An 18,430-nucleotide genomic window follows, 5' to 3' on the forward strand; every position below is an offset into this window, starting at 1 on the left:
AGCACCCGTGTGTGTGTGTGCCCTTAATTCAGTGTTAGCCCTGCAGTTGAATGCTTCCTCATTCACTCCCACCTGAGACCCAGTCACACACACATATCCCTGACACCAGGCAGCTGAAGATGGCTCTATTTCAATGCAAATAGCATCTCATGCGCAGGGTTGAGGTCTCTAGATTAGATTTGTGAGTTTTCCATCTAGATGTACTCTGCAGCAGGGACTACATTAATTGGCTGGATTGACTTTTTCATGCTGTGGATTCTGTTTCTACCCTGTGGATGAATAGAGTTGAGTAGAGTTTGATTAAACACAATACACTGTCTTTCTCCTGCCAGTGCTGCCTGAGAACACAACCCTCACTGAGAGCTGAGCTTGATTCGACAGTAATGATTGTGTAACACATATATAACATCTAGTGAGCAAACACAAGCCCTCGCTTTTGGGGAAAATCACAAAGAGTGAATTGTGCCCACTGATAGCGCTGTTTATTTGCACATGCTGTCTGCATTGTTTTAGCATCAGATTCACAAGGAATTACGCAAATCAGGTAACAGCACAAATTTGACCAAAAGCACAATACAATTCCTAATCTAACAAGTAAATTTTTGTAAATAATTTTTTCTGTAGGTGGTTGCAGTAATAGAGCAATGTTAATTGCAGCAGGCAAATATTGCAAATGTTTAAAAAGCACAATCTTAAAGCATAATTTACATGGAAAGGATGCACGTCTGTGCTTAAAAGAATGGCAATGTTTTAATTTAAAGACTCACAGTGCAGTGCTATTTCAGTGCAAATAGCGCATGGTTAATGTAGATTGCAGGTGCTTGGTAACTAAGAAAAATCACACACACCACAATAATTGGTGCAGTTGTTCAGTTAATTCTCCCCTTTCTATTCTAATGTTCTGGTACTTTCCACAATCACACAGATTACTGCCAATTAATCCCTCACCTGTGTTAATTCCTACAGGAGTTAGTCCTGACCTAAATACATAAATATGAGAAGTTTTTAATATCTGTGTCTGTATGAAAAGTACAGTCTTCAGAAGGCTGATGCATAAGTATGCTTTGATGACCAGGCTTCTGATGGAGCCGTGAAAGATCTTTTTTTTTATAATGTTTTATTATTATTTAAAAAGGGACAATGTACATTAATCAACATTCAAATAAATGTAAATGTACCTGAGTCAGCCAAAAGGCTTTTTTTTCATCATCAGTCCCTTTGCCTGATGTTATTAGGCCTCCAAAAAAAAGAAAACATATACAAAACAGATAAAAAGCATATACAACTAAGTTAAATACCACATAATGTATATAATACACTTGAATAATAAATATATAGTATGAATATATTCTCGTTATAGATGAAAGGAGACAACATCAGTTTCAAAATTGTTGATTATCAAGGAGCCATTTCTTGAAATTGTACTGGAATGGATAATAAGATTGGGATTCTCTAATTGATTTTGGTATTGAATTGCACTGATGCGATGCTCTAAAGATCAGCCTGACAAAATTACGTTTTCAAGGGATTGTGCAGTTCCCCCTAACTGCACCTCTAGTTGCTATGTTTACTGTAGATTTAAAATTGATTGCTAGAGGAGGAGGAGCTATTTGTAAATGCCAGAGAAGCTTTTTCTACTGTTTCATCTGTGTGTATTTTACCTGTTGCTGTTGGCGCCTAACTCGAGTCTGTGTTTGTAGCCTGCAAACTTTTTTAGCATCGCTGTTCTGTTTACAGCCTTAAATCCTCAACATTTGCAATTTTTCAGCACGCATTGGGTTCCCCTGCAGTATTCTCTTATCGCGATTCAACTGCGTGTATTTTCCACATGCATCTGCATTCTATATTTATTGCAATTAAACTGCATGTATTTTACAGCGCGCACCCATTTTTCTCCTCTGTGTTACTCAGATTATTGCATCGTCTCAAAGCACCACTTATCAAGAACAACCAAAAACAACAAACAATTGCATGAGGGATTCACATCGATCTCAAACCCTCACCGCTCAGAAGCAATCAACAACAACAAACAACTACGGTAAGTTATGGCATCCGCTCACGTTATTTCTTCCTGCATTGCATGTCACATGTTTACAATAGTCTCTTCCATCAGCAGTGAGGGAATCACATGTGATAAATGTAAGGAATTAGTCAGGCTGACGGAGAAGGTTAATGAGTTAGAGACACGTATCCAAATGCTAGTTGAGGTCAGTGACAAAAGAGAAGCCAGTAGATACTATTTCAGGTGCGGGCAGTACAGAGAGAAACACACACACTTTGGTTCCGGATGTAGAGCCCCCACAGCAGGGCGTTTGGGTGACGTCTCTGTGGCATACTTGCTCAGCAAAGCAACACCACTCTCCCGTTCCTGTTAGGGTTTCCAATGGATTCTAACCCACTCAGTGATGCACCCACTGAGAATCATGTTGAAAGAGCCCTTGTTATTGGTGATTCTATTGTATGGAACGTGGAAATAGAGAATCTAGCCACTATTGTTAAATGCATTTTGGGTACCAGAGCGTCTGACATCAAATCAAGTGCTGGATAATGCTAAACATAGATTTTCTAAAATTGTTATTCATGTCAACACAAATGATGTACATTCTGCACGCTTTGCCAGTCGGAAATCACTAGAGATAATGTTAAAGAGGTGTATGAATTTGCAAAAACAATGTCAGACACAGTAATATGCTCTTGCCCCCTCCCTGCTTGTCGTGGTGATGAGGTTTATAGTAGATTAGTGTCACTGAATGGCTGGATGTCTAAGTGGTGTCTGAAGAATAAAATAGGATTTATAGACAATTGGAAAAAATTTGGGGGTAGACCTGACCTGGTAAAGAGAGATGGAGTCCATCCCTCCAGGGAAGGTGACGCTCTCCTCTCTAGTAATTTGACTCATAACCTTAATAATGGATGTATTTGACTAACTGGAGCCCAGGTCTGGAAGCAGACAAACTGGTTAATCCGAGCATCTGCAAGCTGCCTTCAGACATCACACAGGTCACATAATCTACAACACTTAGAGACTGTATTACCTAGATATCATATAGAGACTGTGTCTGTTCCCCGAACTACCAAACATAAAACCCTCACTAAATCATTTAGAAAAAAAAATTATTAAGTTCAAACTGGAACAAAACAAACAAAATAAAGATAAACATCATATAAAGATAGGGCTACTAAACATTAGATCTCTTTCTACCAAAGCACTAATTGTAAATTAAATTATTATAGATCATAGTTTGTATGTGCTCTGTTTGAATGAATCCTGGCTTAAACTGGATGAATATATTAGTTTAAATGAATCTACTTCCCCAGGTTATAGTTATAATAATTAGCCTCATATGAAGGGCCGAAGCGGAGGTGTTGCTACAATTTACAGTGAAGTTTTTGGTGTTACTCAGAGGACAGGATATCAATTATATCGTCTTTTACCCTTGCTACAATACATAGATCTCCCGGGCCTTATTCTGATTTCCTTGGTGAATTTGAAAATGTTTTATCAGATCTTGTAGTTACTGTAGATAGAGCTTTAATTGTTGGTGACTTCAACATTCACATAGATAATGAAAATGACACATCGGGATAAGCTTTTATCGATATTCTGAACTCTCTTGGAGACAGACAAAATGTAACAGGACCAACTCATCGCCGTAATCATTCACTAGATTTAATTCTGTCATATGGAGTTGATGTTGATAATATAGAAATTATGCAGCAGAGCGATGACATCTCGGATCATTACCTCATCTCTTGTATGCTGTGATCAGCTAATGTTACTCAATCTACACTTTGCTATCGATCAGGTAAAACTATTCTTTCGACCACTAAAGATAGCTTAATTAATTATCTTCCAGATCTATCTCATAAAATCAGTAAACCCCAAAGCCTAGAAGAACAGAAAAGGTAAACACAGAAATCTCAAGCACTCTTGAGAAAGAAAATTAAAGAAAAAAGCCTTGCATCATGGTACAATGATCACACTCATGCTCTCTAGAGAGCAGCTCGGAAAATGGAGCCCAAGTGGGAGAATGCAAAATTAGAGGTATTTCGTGGTACATGGAAGGAAAGTGTCTGTAGCTACAGACAGGCACTAAAAGCTGCCAGGTCAGCATATTTAAGCATCAAATAAAATAACCACAAGAATCCTAGGTGTTTATTCAGTACTGTGGCTAAATTGGTTAGGAAAAATCCTCAACAGAACCAAATATTCTGTCACAGCACAAGAGTAATAACTTCATGAATTTCTTTACTAATAAAATTGAAATAATCAGAAATAAAATTGGAATTAGGCAATCATCTGTCATAGCATCTCAGAAAACAGTGTATCATAATTTTCCTCACATGTGACTTAAATCCTTTGCTGTCATTAATCATGAAGAGCTAAAAAAAACATAGAAATATCAAAAGCAACAACACCTTTGTTAGATCCAATACAAGCCAAGCTCTTAAAAGAGGTATTCCCTGTAATCTGCTATCCTTACTTATCCTTACACCACTTATTAAGAAGCCACAACTTGATCCTGGAGAACTAGCTAATTATAGACTGATTTCAAATCTCCTGTTTATGTTGAAAATTCTAGAAAAGGTAGTATCCTCACAAATATGTTCATTTCTACAGAGAAATTGTATATATGAACAATTTCAGTCAGGATTTAGGCCTCATTGTAGTACAGAGACTGCACTTATCAGTGTTACAAATGAATTGCTCTTATCATCTGATAGTGGCTGCATTTCACTTCTAGCGCTTAAGATCATAGCATTCGACACGATAGATCACAACATTCTCTTGAATAGACTAGAGAATTATGTTGGCATTTGTGGAGTTGCATTACCGTGGTTTAGGTTCTATTTAGCAGACCATTGCCACTTTTTCTATATAAATGAGGAATTGTCAAACTAAACAAATGTAAAGTGTGGAGTGTCATAAGGATCAGTTTTAGGGCCTCTGCTTTTCTCCTTTTATATGCTTCCCCTGGGAGATATTATCAGGAATCGTGAAATAAATTTCCACTATTATGCCGACGATACACAGCTTTATAGTTCTTCAAAACCTGATGAGATTTCACAATTCTCCATATTAGCAGAGTGTATCAATGAAATAAATGATTGGATTGCCAGAAATGTCCTTTTTTAGGTGTTATATTTGAGACCAATCTGTCCTTTAAAAAACAAATTACCAATTTTGTTTGTAGAACAGCATTCTCCCACCTAAGTAATATTGCAAAATTATGACACATGTTCTCTGTTGCTGATGCCAAAAAACAAATTCATCCGTTCATGACCTCAACACTAAATTATTGAAATGCATTACTGGGAGGATATCCAGCAAGATCAATAAATACACTTCAATTGGTTCAAAATGCAGCAGCCAGAGTGCTGACGAGAACCAAAAAATATGATAATATTAGCCCCATTTTATCATTGTTACATTGGCTACTGTGACATTTTCAGTTGACTTTTAGTTTGTGTACTTTTATTTTGACATTTCCTTTTTAGTTCCTGTTTCCTAGTCTTGTCTCTTCCTGTTTTCCCTTTGAAGGGTGAGGGTCAAAATCCCTTGTCTCTTCAGATATATCAATACATATATATATATATATATATATATATATATATATATATATATATATATATATATATATATATATATCCTTTTATATCAATATCTATCTGTATTCTGTTGCTTAACTTCTTTAATAAAGTGATGAATTAACTATATGCATGATCACATAATCAATTCTATTTTCTTATGCATAACTGAAATATACTTTGAATCATATGTGTGTTGAATGCTAACTAGTCTCTTTTAGGAACATTCCAGAGTCTTTCTCTCTGTCCTGCACGTAGGCTGAAGGTCTTTTGGGGATAAGCTTATCTGTGATGCTCTCCAGCCTCTCAGGGAGGGGGCGGGAGAATGCATTAAACATAGGTTCCAGATGTATTCTGTGTTTGATTGTTACCTTTCCATGACTAATTATATGGTTTAAAGTCCTATGTAATAATACCTGAATAGTAGAAGTGTGATTTTCTCTTATTATTTCTTTAGGGAAGAAATGTATGTTATTTCTACCCTCTCCTCTGCCGAGGAGTGAATATTTTATCTCTCTGTTTTGGTTTAAATGGCCTGATAACGTTGTGCTCTGGCTCTCTTGTGCCCAGAGAAGAACTGTCGTTCGATCAGTGTTTTGTGTGTGCGTTTGACCTTCTACCCAGGTTTTGAACCCAGGGATGCACACCAGGCCGACTCGAAGATGCCCCGCGACCATCTGCGAGGTCACTTCAGATGTAAATCTCGGGCTCGGACGACAAGTGCGCTGATTAATGTTGATAGGCCGCATAGCTGTCTATATGTTGTGACTTTATGGTCTTTTAGCCAATCAGGAGTAAAATAATGGAATGTATGTCCTTGCAAATGGTATAATTGATGTAAGATTTTGTGTAAGGTACGAGTTGGCTTTCGATCTCCTCGTGAGACTTTGCCGCTGGCTCTACCAATTTCACTGCAGACTATACTTCAGTAAATTTTTGATTCTTTAATTGAACTTCTCGACTCCTGGTCTTCTTTCTCCATATCTGGTCCGGGTCAAAACTGTTATACCCCTAACAGTTTGGTGGAGGATGCGGGCAATCACTCCGTGGTGACATCTCTGGCAAATCGGCAAACAAGGTAGGAAGCTTTTATTAATTGTTAGGGCTGTCTGACTGGAAGATATTTTGAAGGGGAGCGGGAGAGCTTCACTCCGACGAGGCGAGTGAAGAGTAATTTAATTATACTATTGAAAGTATAAGAAGTCGCTGAGAGAGCTGTTAAGGGTTAAAACAGCAAACAGCGCAAGTGAAGCGTGCTCTGTGGGGGGCCCAGGTGGGCATTGGTGTAGCACCACCCCGGCAGAGTGCGTCCCTGGACGGGAGGTCCAGTGGCTCCGTAAACCTGCTCAATCTCTTCCACCTCAGATAGGGGTACCCCGAGCTTAGTGAATCAGGCAGTTAGGGATTCAGATATTAGGTATAAAATAAAATAAAATACAATAGGGATTGTTTTGCCAGGGATGCATCAGGAGCGGTCCCAAGTAAATAAATAAATTATGACCCGAATTGGTATGGATCAGTATATGTGACCAGGATGTTTGTGAAGAATACTTTGTGGTGTATTGTGTAGAAATCCAGTATTGTTGCTGCTATAGTTAATTTATCCGCGTAAAATATTTGCTGCTAAAATCTTTTCGGTAGTGATTTTCAACTGTGACCAAGAAAAATGACTGATAAAGGGAATTTTCTGAGTAGTTCTGACCAAAACGAGGAGGGCACACTCTGTAAACAGCTCTGCTCTGACGAGCTCAAATCAAAGAAATGTGCTCAGCTCATTAAGAAAATGGTCAGTCAGGGGTTTGATTCTGATTGGAACGTCATGCAGCAGATTGACTGGCTGCAGAACAAAAAAGACGCTGATAGGGCAAAATATCTATCCGTGTTTGCCTATTCGTGGATTTGTAAACTGGGTGGTATACCTTTAAGCCATGAAAAGGCAATTTCAAATATGATGGACGGATGGTCTAGTTTGATTGCCCAGCGTGATAGAGTGGCAAAAATTATTGGGCAGGAAGTCGGCTGTGATCTGTGTAGTTTGAGTAAGGGTTTCGAGGCTGTTTGTGAGAAGGCAGAAAATGCTGTGAAAAATGAGACAGTTCCCCGTGCTCCCTTGGCCCCCACCTTCTCTTCTCAGACTGCTCAGGCAGCTGCTGCTTTCAGCGCTGCTGATCAGACTGATAATCAGAACGATGGGCCATATGCTGAGGCGCGCGGATTGTTGAATGTGGCTGTTTCGCGCCCCCCACCTTATGACATTTCGGAGATTCCTGCCGTGCAAGCAAAGCAGATTAAGCAAAAACCGGGGGTCGGAAATCTTAACTTGTCCCCCACAGAAATGTCTAAACCCATTGAGACGGCATTCGCCGCCCCAATCTGACATCAGGCTTGGGGAGGATTGAATACTGAGATGGGTGCTGGCTGGGAGGATGGTCAATGGGTCAGACTCACAGCGGCTGAGAAAAACAGTTTGCTTGCAGGGTTGGAACCTTTTAAGTTGTATAACCCAAACAAAATTCTATGGGACAGGCTAGAGGCCGTTGCTAGGCAACAGAATCTGGGGATGGTAGATATACAGTCTTTGGTTGAGGGTTTGGTTCCCACCAGCAAATTAAGGGCGGTTCAGATTGCTCCTTTCCACCCCAGAGTCCCCACAGATTGGCCTGAGTTTTGTGAAGCTTACTCAGATTACAAGTTACGCGTGAAAGATATTTTGGGTCGGGGGTCATTTCCCTGGACCAGTGTGACACAGATTAAACAGAGGGCTGGCGAAAACCCCTTAGAATACATTGAGCGCTTTCGCATAGCCTATGAAACGTACTGTGCTGCAAACAACAACGCAGAAGATCTTGATTCTGCCATAGTGATAGAATCCGCTACAGGCGGATTGAATAAACAATACTGAGACATGTTGTTGAACAGTGCCATTGACATCAGATATTGGGAGGATTTGCTTCGTTGGTGCTCTGTAAGCTGGAGCCGTTTGCAAACACGTGATGATGATGTTAATGTGGGTAAAGTATCTGCTGTGTCAGCTGAAGTGGAAATGAGTCCCCGCAATAACATAACCTGCTATAATTGTGACGAGAGAGGTCATACCTCTAGAGATTGTACCAAGCCTGTTGCCAGATGCAGAAATTGTAACAGAGAGGGCCACATTGCTAGACATTGTCGTAGTGGTAAACAAAAAAATCACAGAAATGAGAAAAAGGAAGGTCCTAAAAATGATGTTTCTGTCAACAGTGATGCTCCAAAGCTTAACTCTCTGACTACAGCTGAGCTCAAAAAGCTGAGGCAGCTGATAGGGGACGAATAGGGGTCAGCGGCCTCCGGTTCATGTAATTATGCAGACACCCGCCCATTCATACATGCGTTGTTAGGAGGGCGGCAATGCCTTATTTTGATTGACACGTGGCGACTGTATCAATTACAGATCTCGATCTTGAGATCACTTCTGAAACTTTGTATATAGAATGTCTAAATGGCACAAATGTATATCATAAATCTGTTCCTATCCCTCTAACCATTTCTAACTCTGAAAAAGTCTATTGGACTGAATTTTGGGTAGGGAAAAATACTGTAGGGACTCTAATTGGTGTTGACATTCTGAAAGAACTCGAAGCTGATGTTTTGCTTTCTCAAGATAAGCTAGTGCTTGGCTGAAATGAAACAATTCGCTTATCTCAGAGTGGCCCCCACCATGAGCAGAGATGTGCAGTGGCTGAACCTGCTAGTCTAAATGAAACTCGCCCTGAGTGGAAGTTTATAATTTCCAAATTTCCTGATGTATGGGCAAAAGATAAATATGATTGTGGTTTAGCACAGATTCAGCCACTGAGCATCCCAGGTCCTTTGCATGAAGCCAGAAGACAATATCCTTTGAAAAATGAGGCTCGAGAGGAAGCTGACACTGTTATAGATGAACTATGCAAACGGGGGATTGTGATTCCCTGCTCCTCTCCCACTAACTCTCCCATGTGGCCTGTCAAAAAGCCGGAGTTTGACCATTGATTACACTTCTCTGAATTCAGTGTCTGAGAAAATGCACCCTCTGGTGGCCAACCCTGCAACTATCCTACACGAGATAGGATCTGAACATTGTCTTTTTACTGCTTTAGACATTTCTAATGGTTTTTGGACTTGTCCCCTAGCCACGGAGGACCAAGGCAGATTTGCTTTCACCAGCAGAGGTCGCCAATGGACATGGAGTCGTTTGCCACAAGGTTTCTGCAACTCACCCACACTGTTTCATCAGGTACTAGCATCCTTCATCGATCCGGTAAGAAAACAAATTGAATATGACGGATCTGTTGTCCTACAATATGTGGATGACATTTTAATTGCTAGTCCAACCAAGTTCAAACATTTGACTGCTGTACAGACTGTTTTGAATGCCCTCCAAAACGGGGATTCAAAGTGAACTTGAAGAAAGCACAGCTAGCACTGCCTGAAGTGACTTATTTGGGGCAAATTGTGGGTGTGCACGGCAGACGCATCACTCCTGAACGAGTTAAAGCTATCATTGAACTTCCAAAACCAAACACGGTTACTGGTCTAAGGCAAGTAATGGGTCTTTTGAATTACTGCCGCCAGTATGTTTCTGAATACACTGAACTTTCTAAACCACTCACAGAGGCGCTGAAAGGAGGAAAACCTGGATCGGAGCTGATCGACTGGACTAAGGAGATGGAGGAGTGAGTATCAAAGAAACTCTTGCTTCCTCCCCAGCATTACGTCATGCCGATGCCAGCAGGCCGTTCCATCTATGGACATGGGTGGGAACTCGATCCTATTCAGCGGCCCTGGGTCAAAGGGTTCCAGGAAGAAACTCCTATGGGATGGTAGGATATTATTCTGCTCCTATTCCTGTTTCAATGGCAGGACAGCATCCGTGCCTGTTGATATGCGACTGTGCAGAGTGGGCTGTAAAGATTACCGAGGACATTGTGACTCATCAGAAGGTGATACTGCACATTAGACACCAGATTCTGAAATTGTTAACAAACACTCGTTTAGGCTCTATCTCTAATAAAAGACGAGCTAAATGGGAGGCCACTCTCTTGAGTAAAAATGTGGATATAAATATTGACATTGAAACTGCTATCAACCCTGCCTCCTTACTTCCAGAAGAAGGAACTGCACACAACTGTGCCCGACTGATCGAGACGGACAGCCAGAGCCCTCTTCAATCTGAACCACTTTCTGATGCCATGAAGTTGTTCGTGGATGTTTCCAGCTTTCATGAACAGGGAAAACGCTTCACTGGCTGGGCTGTTGTAAATGAACATGGTGAAACTGTTGACTGTGGTTCTCTTTCAGGAGGAGGGGCTCAAGTGGCCGAGCTGGTCGAATTGACACGAGCATTGCAGTATGGCCAGGGGAAACGAGTCAATGTTTACACTGACAGCCGTTATGCATATGGTGCTGTTCATGACTTCGGCCCTGTGTGGAGACGCAGAGGATTTCTAACCACTGCCGGTCTGCCGATCTCTCATCAACAGCAGGTTAAAGAACTTAGGAATGCCTGTGATCTTCCTGCAACAGGAGCAGTTATCAAAGTCACTGGTCATGCAATGGACAATTCTCCTGAGGCCACAGGAAACCGAGCTGCTGACACAGCTGCCAGAGAGGCTGCAACACGGACTGAGACTTGTGTGAGTGTTATGGCTCTTGCTCCTCAGGAGAGTGAGACCCCCAGAGACCTTTTTAAACTCTATGATGAGGATGACCCTGAAGAGATAGAACAATGGACAAAATTAGGAGCTCAGAAAAATGCAGAAGGACTGTGGAAATTTCATGAGCGTTTTGTTTGTCCTGTTTCTGCTAGAACTGAACTAATGTCTTTGTATCATGGTTTGGCACATGCAGGTCCTGAAAAACTACATGCAATGATTTCCAAAACCTGGTGGTGGCCCCGACTGAGGGCTTCTTGCAATGATTTTTGTAAGAGATGTCTAGTATGCCTTAAGGTTAATTCTTCTTCTAAGCTGAAAATTCCCTTAGGACATGCCCCTCGACCTCAAGGGCCGTGGACACACCTCCAAATTGATTTCATAGGTCCACTGCCCCCTAGTGGAGGTTTTACATACATTCTAATGATTGTTGATCCGTTTTCCAGATGGGTTGAGGCATTTCCACTGATAAACTGCACCGCAGATGCAACTGCCAAGATTATGTTGAATGAAGTTTTCCCAAGATGGGGTTTGCCCTTACAAACTGATTCAGATCAGGGTACACATTTTACTGGGAAGGTGATGAAAAATGTCATGAAATTGATGGGGGTGAGGCAACACTTTCACATTCCATTTAGGCCCCAATCTACCGGATCTATTGAACGCACTAATCGTACGCTTAAAACTTCATTGAGAAAGAGATTGTTGGAGTGGGGGAAAGGGTGGCATGCGGCTGTCCCAGCGATTTTGTTAAGCATGAGAACCAGCCCTAACAAGATTACACAGCTCAGCCCTTTTGAGGTAATGACAGGTCGCTACATGCGGCTGCCCTGGGATGCCCCCTTGCAACATGAGGAACCATCCGGGCCTTTGAAAGACGCTTTACAAAATTATCTGAAAGCTTTGGATGACAGTCTGCGAGACACACGGGTTAGTGTTAGCACACGACAAGCAGATCGAGATAATGTTGAGCAAAAAGACATGCCTGCTTTGCCTGAAATAGGTGACAATGTAATGTTACAGCGGGAGATAGTTTCCCCCTTAGGTCCAAAATTTGATGGGCCTTATCAGGTGGTATTGACCACTAACACCTCTGTTCTACTGGACAGGGGGGTTTTGGGTACCATATGGAGACATTGGTCACAGGTGAAACCACTTGAAAAGTGTAACAACTTACTACCTCGGGATCATTAAATGTCTGTCGTGTATGTTAAAATTCTAGAATTCTAGAACAAATGTTTTATCATTACAGATAGCTGAATCCGACGACATACTGAAGCTGCTAATTCTTCAAGAAGAAGTGCGTAGTGAGAGATGACTGAAAGTGAAACGAGCTTTCATCCGATTGGTACTTCCGCTCTCGTTGGTATTTTTAATTCTGATCGCTTTATCATTTTTGATGTGGATTCAAATTTCAAATTGGACAGGGAGATTCCATGCGTTTTCAACTCATTGGGATTGTGAGGAGATCGATAACCGTCCATCATGGGTACAATACCCATGTCTAAATTCAACTGAGGGTCTAAATTTAATTCCGACCATGTACCAAAAGGTAAATGATCGTTGTTATCGTCTGGACGGAAATGAGACAGTGACCTATTGGCTTGGTCACTCCCCAAATTATCCCGATACTACCCTCATTATGCAAAAAGGTCGGTGGATGAGGAGTGGAGGCGTTGACCTGTTTGAAGGAGATTTCAGTTCAATGAGCTGGATCCCTGACCACATAGCTCGTGAAAACATGAGTGCATGCTCTATACTGAATGGATATGGTTAATCGATATTTTTTAAAATCTAGAAAAGGTGAGAGTAGAGCAGAACGAAGGAGGCGTCAGGTAGCAGATGTGAATGACTCCCACATGATTTTAGGTGGAAAAGCAGTGAAACTTCTGTTATACCCAAGTGCTCCTGATCCTCGCCACATCATGTCATACTATCTTCCCAAAGCTAAGAATGAACTTGGTTACAACAAAGTCGTTAAAGATGTAGCCCAAAGCTATATATACAGCAATATTGTGATTAGAGAAGAACCGGGGTCTGATGAGTATCAAACAGCAATAAATGATAAGGATTTGATGAGATGGGGAGTGTTAGTCCCAACTAAATGCCACATGATCCGATGGGACACTAATAGGGCTTACGGTGCAGTCTGTGATAGGTTAGGACGGATAGATAAAACTGACAGGGACAAGTTCGATCTGAATGGCAGTAAAAATGGTTTGCCTGTTATTAATGCTTTGTCCCTCTCTTGGCCCAGGTACACTAGATTCGATGACCCTTGGAAGGAGACTGCACATGTTGAGCGTTGTTTAGGTAAAGAAATTCAACAGTGGTTTGTTAAGATGTTTCCTCCTGGAGATGTTGATAAATGTAGAGAAATTTCTGAGAAGCTCACCGGTGTGAAGATGATGGAGATACCCTGGGAGGTGTGTAATGCTTCTTTTGTTAAGTCAGGTTACACTTGGGCTAGTTTTTCTGATGTGTTGCACCAGTATGAGTTTGCTAGTAACCTTGCTAACAGAACTGTTTTCAACATGGATCACTTGCATGATTACCTTGAAGATAAATGTTATAATCCTACATCGATGGCTTATAATGTGACAGCATGGATGCACTTGCAAGTGTTTAAACTGAATATTGAAATGATGTACACTCGAGCAAAGACTAGTCTGGTACCTTTAAAGTATGAGGAGCTGTTGTGGGACAATTATAAATCATTTCAGGTGAGGATGTGGCCTCAGTTGTCCGATGTAGCTATTGGAGATGAGTGGTTTGACAGGGCAAAACAATTTAGACAATTTCTGAGCCCAATTCCTTCAGTACAGGAAATCAGAGATCTAGAGTCTAAGACTCCATCAGAGGACTGTGCTAAACACAGGTTGACACACCCCATGGGTACTGCATGGCGTCCAGTTGATAAGAGTAAGAAAGCTAACGAAGCAGAGCTGTCTCTTTGTGTTACAGAGTTGAAGCAGAAGACTGAATATTTTCCTCGGTTGAAGGCGCAAACAGCTCGGCAGAAATTTATCACTGCATTTCTGGAACAGATAAAAACTAATGATCCATTTGCAGGTTATGAGTATTTGAATTCTGTATGGCTTAAATCTAAGGGCACTCCATGGTATACTGATTCGGAACCTCCGTCTGCTATAGCAGTAGCATTGGTTTTGGCTTTTTCGGTAGGAGCAATATTTACTGACATGACGGAAACAGTGGAGGAATATGTGGAGGAAGCTTGGGAGGAGTTTGTGGGTGCGTCAGAGGATTTGGTCATGGGAGCTGTTAAATATGTGTTATATGCTTTTGGAGTTCTTTTGGGAGTGGGTGTCCTCTGTCCGTGTGTGTGGATGTGGATGTGTGTTCGTTTCTGTTTTTCTTATGTATGCAGGTCTGCTTGCAGTAACTTGAACCCTTCCGAGGAGGAGAATCGACTGAGAAAACTGACGACACGCTTGAAAGAGAAACTTAAGAAGGATAACATCCATGCCCTGTTGTGAGTGGAAGGTGGGAGAGCCTTCGCGTGGGGACTGGGAATTTTTAGTATCCAGTATGTCCAGTAATGAGGCGAAGAGACAACTGTGACCCATCAGGGAAGCATGCGTTACCACTCCACCTTCCGTAGTGATCTCACTTGGTAGACCAGACGTGGCGGTATTGGACCCCACATTGGTCTAAAACGGAGGACTGAAGGGTGAGGGTCAAAATCCCTTGTCTCTTCAGATATATCAATACATATATATATATATATATATATATATATATATATATATCCTTTTATATCAATATCTATCTGTATTCTGTTGCTTAACTTCTTTAATAAAGTGATGAATTAACTATATGCATGATCACATAATCAATTCTATTTTCTTATGCATAACTGAAATATACTTTGAATCATATGTGTGTTGAATGCTAACTAGTCTCTCTTAGGAACATTCCAGAGTCTTTCTCTCTGTCCTGCACGTAGGCTGAAGGTCTTTTGGGGATAAGCTTATCTTTGATGCTCTCCAGCCTCTCAGGGGAGGGGGCGGGGAGAATGCATTAAACATAGGTTCCAGATGTATTCTGTGTTTGATTGTTACCTTTCCATGACTAATTATATGGTTTAAAGTCCTATGTAATAATACCTGAATAGTAGAAGTGTGATTTTCTCTTATTATTTCTTTAGGGAAGAAATGTATGTTATTTCTACCCCTCTCCTCTGCCCGAGGAGTGAATATTTAATCTCTCTGTTTTGGTTTAAATGGCCTGATAACGTTGTGCTCTGGCTCTCTTGTGCCCAGAGAAGAACTGTCGTTCGTCAGTGTTTTGTGTGTGCGTTTGACCTTCTACCCAGGTTTTGAACCCAGGGATGCACACCAGGCCGACTCGAAGACGCCCCACGACCATCTGCGAGGTCACTTCAGATGTAAATCTCGGGCTCGGACGACAAGTGCGCTGATTAATGTTGATAGGCCGCATAGCTGTCTATATGTTGTGACTTTATGGTCTTTTAGCCAATCAGGAGTAAAATAATGGAATGTACGTCCTTGCAAATGGTATAATTGATGTAAGATTTTGTGTAAGGTACGAGTTGGCTTTCGATCTCCTCGTGAGACTTTGCCGCTGGCTCTACCAATTTCACTGCAGACTATACTTCAGTAAATTTTTGATTCTTTAATTGAACTTCTCGACTCCTGGTCTTCTTTCTCCATATCTGGTCCGGGTCAAAACTGTTATACCCCTAACACCTTGTTCTTGTGTCCGGTTTTCATTGGTTTATTTTTTGATTACTTTGATTCAGTTCTAGTTTGTCATTGGTTTTAGTTAATTGTCTTGTTATCTTGTTTTAGAGTTCTGTTTGTTTATTGGCCTTTGTCACCTATGTCTTTTGTATTAAAACCCTCATGTTTGCCTTTGTAACTTGTCAGGTATTGCACTTGTAACCTTGTTGTTCTGCCATAGTCTAGTCTAGCCTTTGTGTTTGTGTAACCTTGTTGTTTAGCCATAGTTTAGTCTTACCTGTGTACTTGTAACCTTGTTGTCCTGCTATAGTTTAGTCTTGCCTGTGTACATGTAACCTAGTTGTCAAGCCATAGTTTAGTCCAGTTTGTATACATATACCTTGTAGTGTTGTTCCAGTCCTGTCCAGCCTTAGCCTTAGCCTTAGTTATTTCATATTGTGTCTTGTTTTGTCATTATTAGTTTGGTCCTTGGTTTCTTGTTTTGTTTTCTTTCACTTTCATAGTTAGGGATACTGTTTCACGTTTCAAGAATAAACTGCACTTGGGTTCATCTTTACTTTATCATCATTGTTTCTGCCTGTTTTGTCAACACCGTTACAGCTACCTGTTAAATTCCGTATTCATTTTTAAATTCTGTTAACTACATACAAAGCTTTGAATGGTCTGGCTCCACAGTACTTAAGTGACCTTCTACTACACTATATTCCATCACGTTCATTACGATCGCAAAATTCTGGCCTGTTAATAGTTCCTAGAATATCAAAATCCACAAAATGAGGTAGATCCTTTTCATATTTGGCTCCTAAACTATGGAATAGTCTCCCTAACACTATTCGAGATGCAGACACACTACCTCAGTTTAATTCTAGACTAAAGACTCATCTATTTAGCCAGCCATACACCTAATTTATCCTTCAACTCACAATTAGGCTGATTTAGTTAGGTCTGCCGGAACCAGAAACAGTGATCATGATCTATAACTCTGCAATAAATTGAATGGCATCTATGCTAATATTATTTTATTTGTTTCCCTGTCTCAACCTATACTGAGGTCACCAGAACTGGCTGGATCAAGCTCTATTCCTGCTTTGTGTTAAGACTCCATTGCTATGTGTCTCTGTGTGATGATGACTAATAGCAGCCTATGCCAGCCAAACATCACTTCAGTCCATTATGATGGACTTGGCATTGTACTTATTTAAAATATGACAGTGATGAAAACTGAATTTTACCTTATTACTGACCTTTTTTATGTAGGGTTTAAAGCCAGTGTTGGAATCTAAATGTAGTCTTAGATATTTGTATTCTGAAACAACTTGAAGTCTCTCTCCTGAGATGATAATATATTGCTCTACATAAGTGCCCTTTGGAGAAGAACATACAAACTGTTTTGACACATTTAATCACAAACAACACTGGTTAGCCAGGATGTAACATTTACCATAACATCTGCTAACTTGTTTGCAACTTCTTCTGCAGTTTTACCGTGAGTAAATATAACTGTATCATCAGCATATATTAAGATGTTACATTGTTCGCACACAGCAGGCATGTTATAGAAACCCTAACATCTGCATAGATATCTGGATGAAACCTTCATCTGCCACACACTGCTGCATGTTTTGATTCAAGAGTTAAGAGCTTAGATGGCATAAAAGCAGACAAATTAGGCTTTTGGTTTGGTCCAAATATTTGCTTCATATGACAAGTAGCGCAATCAGAGATCAGAAATCTGCCTTGTCTCTGTCTCTATCACCAAACAGAAATTCATTTTCACTATTGCACATTTACTCTTATTCGTCATATTTATCTCTTTTATTAACCCTTGTTTAGATACCTTTTTCAATTCCAGTTAAGTTTGACAAGTGTATGTCTGGTATATTCTAAATTTCACAATATTGTTTTATTTTATTTGTTAATACAACTTATTTGCTCCATTTGTGATATTGTTATTTACTTAGAGAGAGAACTATTAATAAAAAAAAATATTAGTTATAGGGGAAAACGTTTCTGGTCAAATTAGTTAAGACTGCAGTCTGTTTTAGCAAAAACAGTACAAACATGTGCAGCATGGTCCACCCATCCTGTGTTTCACTTTCATTTCCTGTTTTCCAGAGAGAGGGAGAGAAAGTGAGTCAAATAGAAACTATATAGGGGAAAAATAAAAACATGTGCATCTGGACTGGTGAGAGCTGACAAGAACTCTATGCCCTGAGGAGCCCACAGCTGGCCACTCACCCACAAATTAAGAATTAGCAGAACGGCTTGGCAGTTAAAGCCCAAATCCCTGAGCGGGAATGCTAGAAAACATTCCTGCTCTGGGAACGCCTCCCCAAACCCCACAACCTCTGCGATTTGATCCAGACATAAAATACTCTCACATTCATGCAATACTTACCCCTGAGAGAAAATATAGCAAGTAGGTTCAAGGGCAAATAAAAGTCCATG

General features: G+C 40.6%; 1 protein-coding gene across 1 annotated transcript in view; it reads left to right on the plus strand.

Moving 5' to 3' along the window:
- LOC127662337 (protein quaking-A-like) overlaps positions 1-18,430 on the plus strand; it is a 188,538-nt gene that overhangs the window by 32,552 nt on the left and 137,556 nt on the right. The window lies entirely within an intron of this gene.

The sequence above is a fragment of the Xyrauchen texanus genome, chromosome 22, assembly GCF_025860055.1.
Source record: "Xyrauchen texanus isolate HMW12.3.18 chromosome 22, RBS_HiC_50CHRs, whole genome shotgun sequence".
NCBI lineage: Eukaryota > Metazoa > Chordata > Actinopteri > Cypriniformes > Catostomidae > Xyrauchen > Xyrauchen texanus.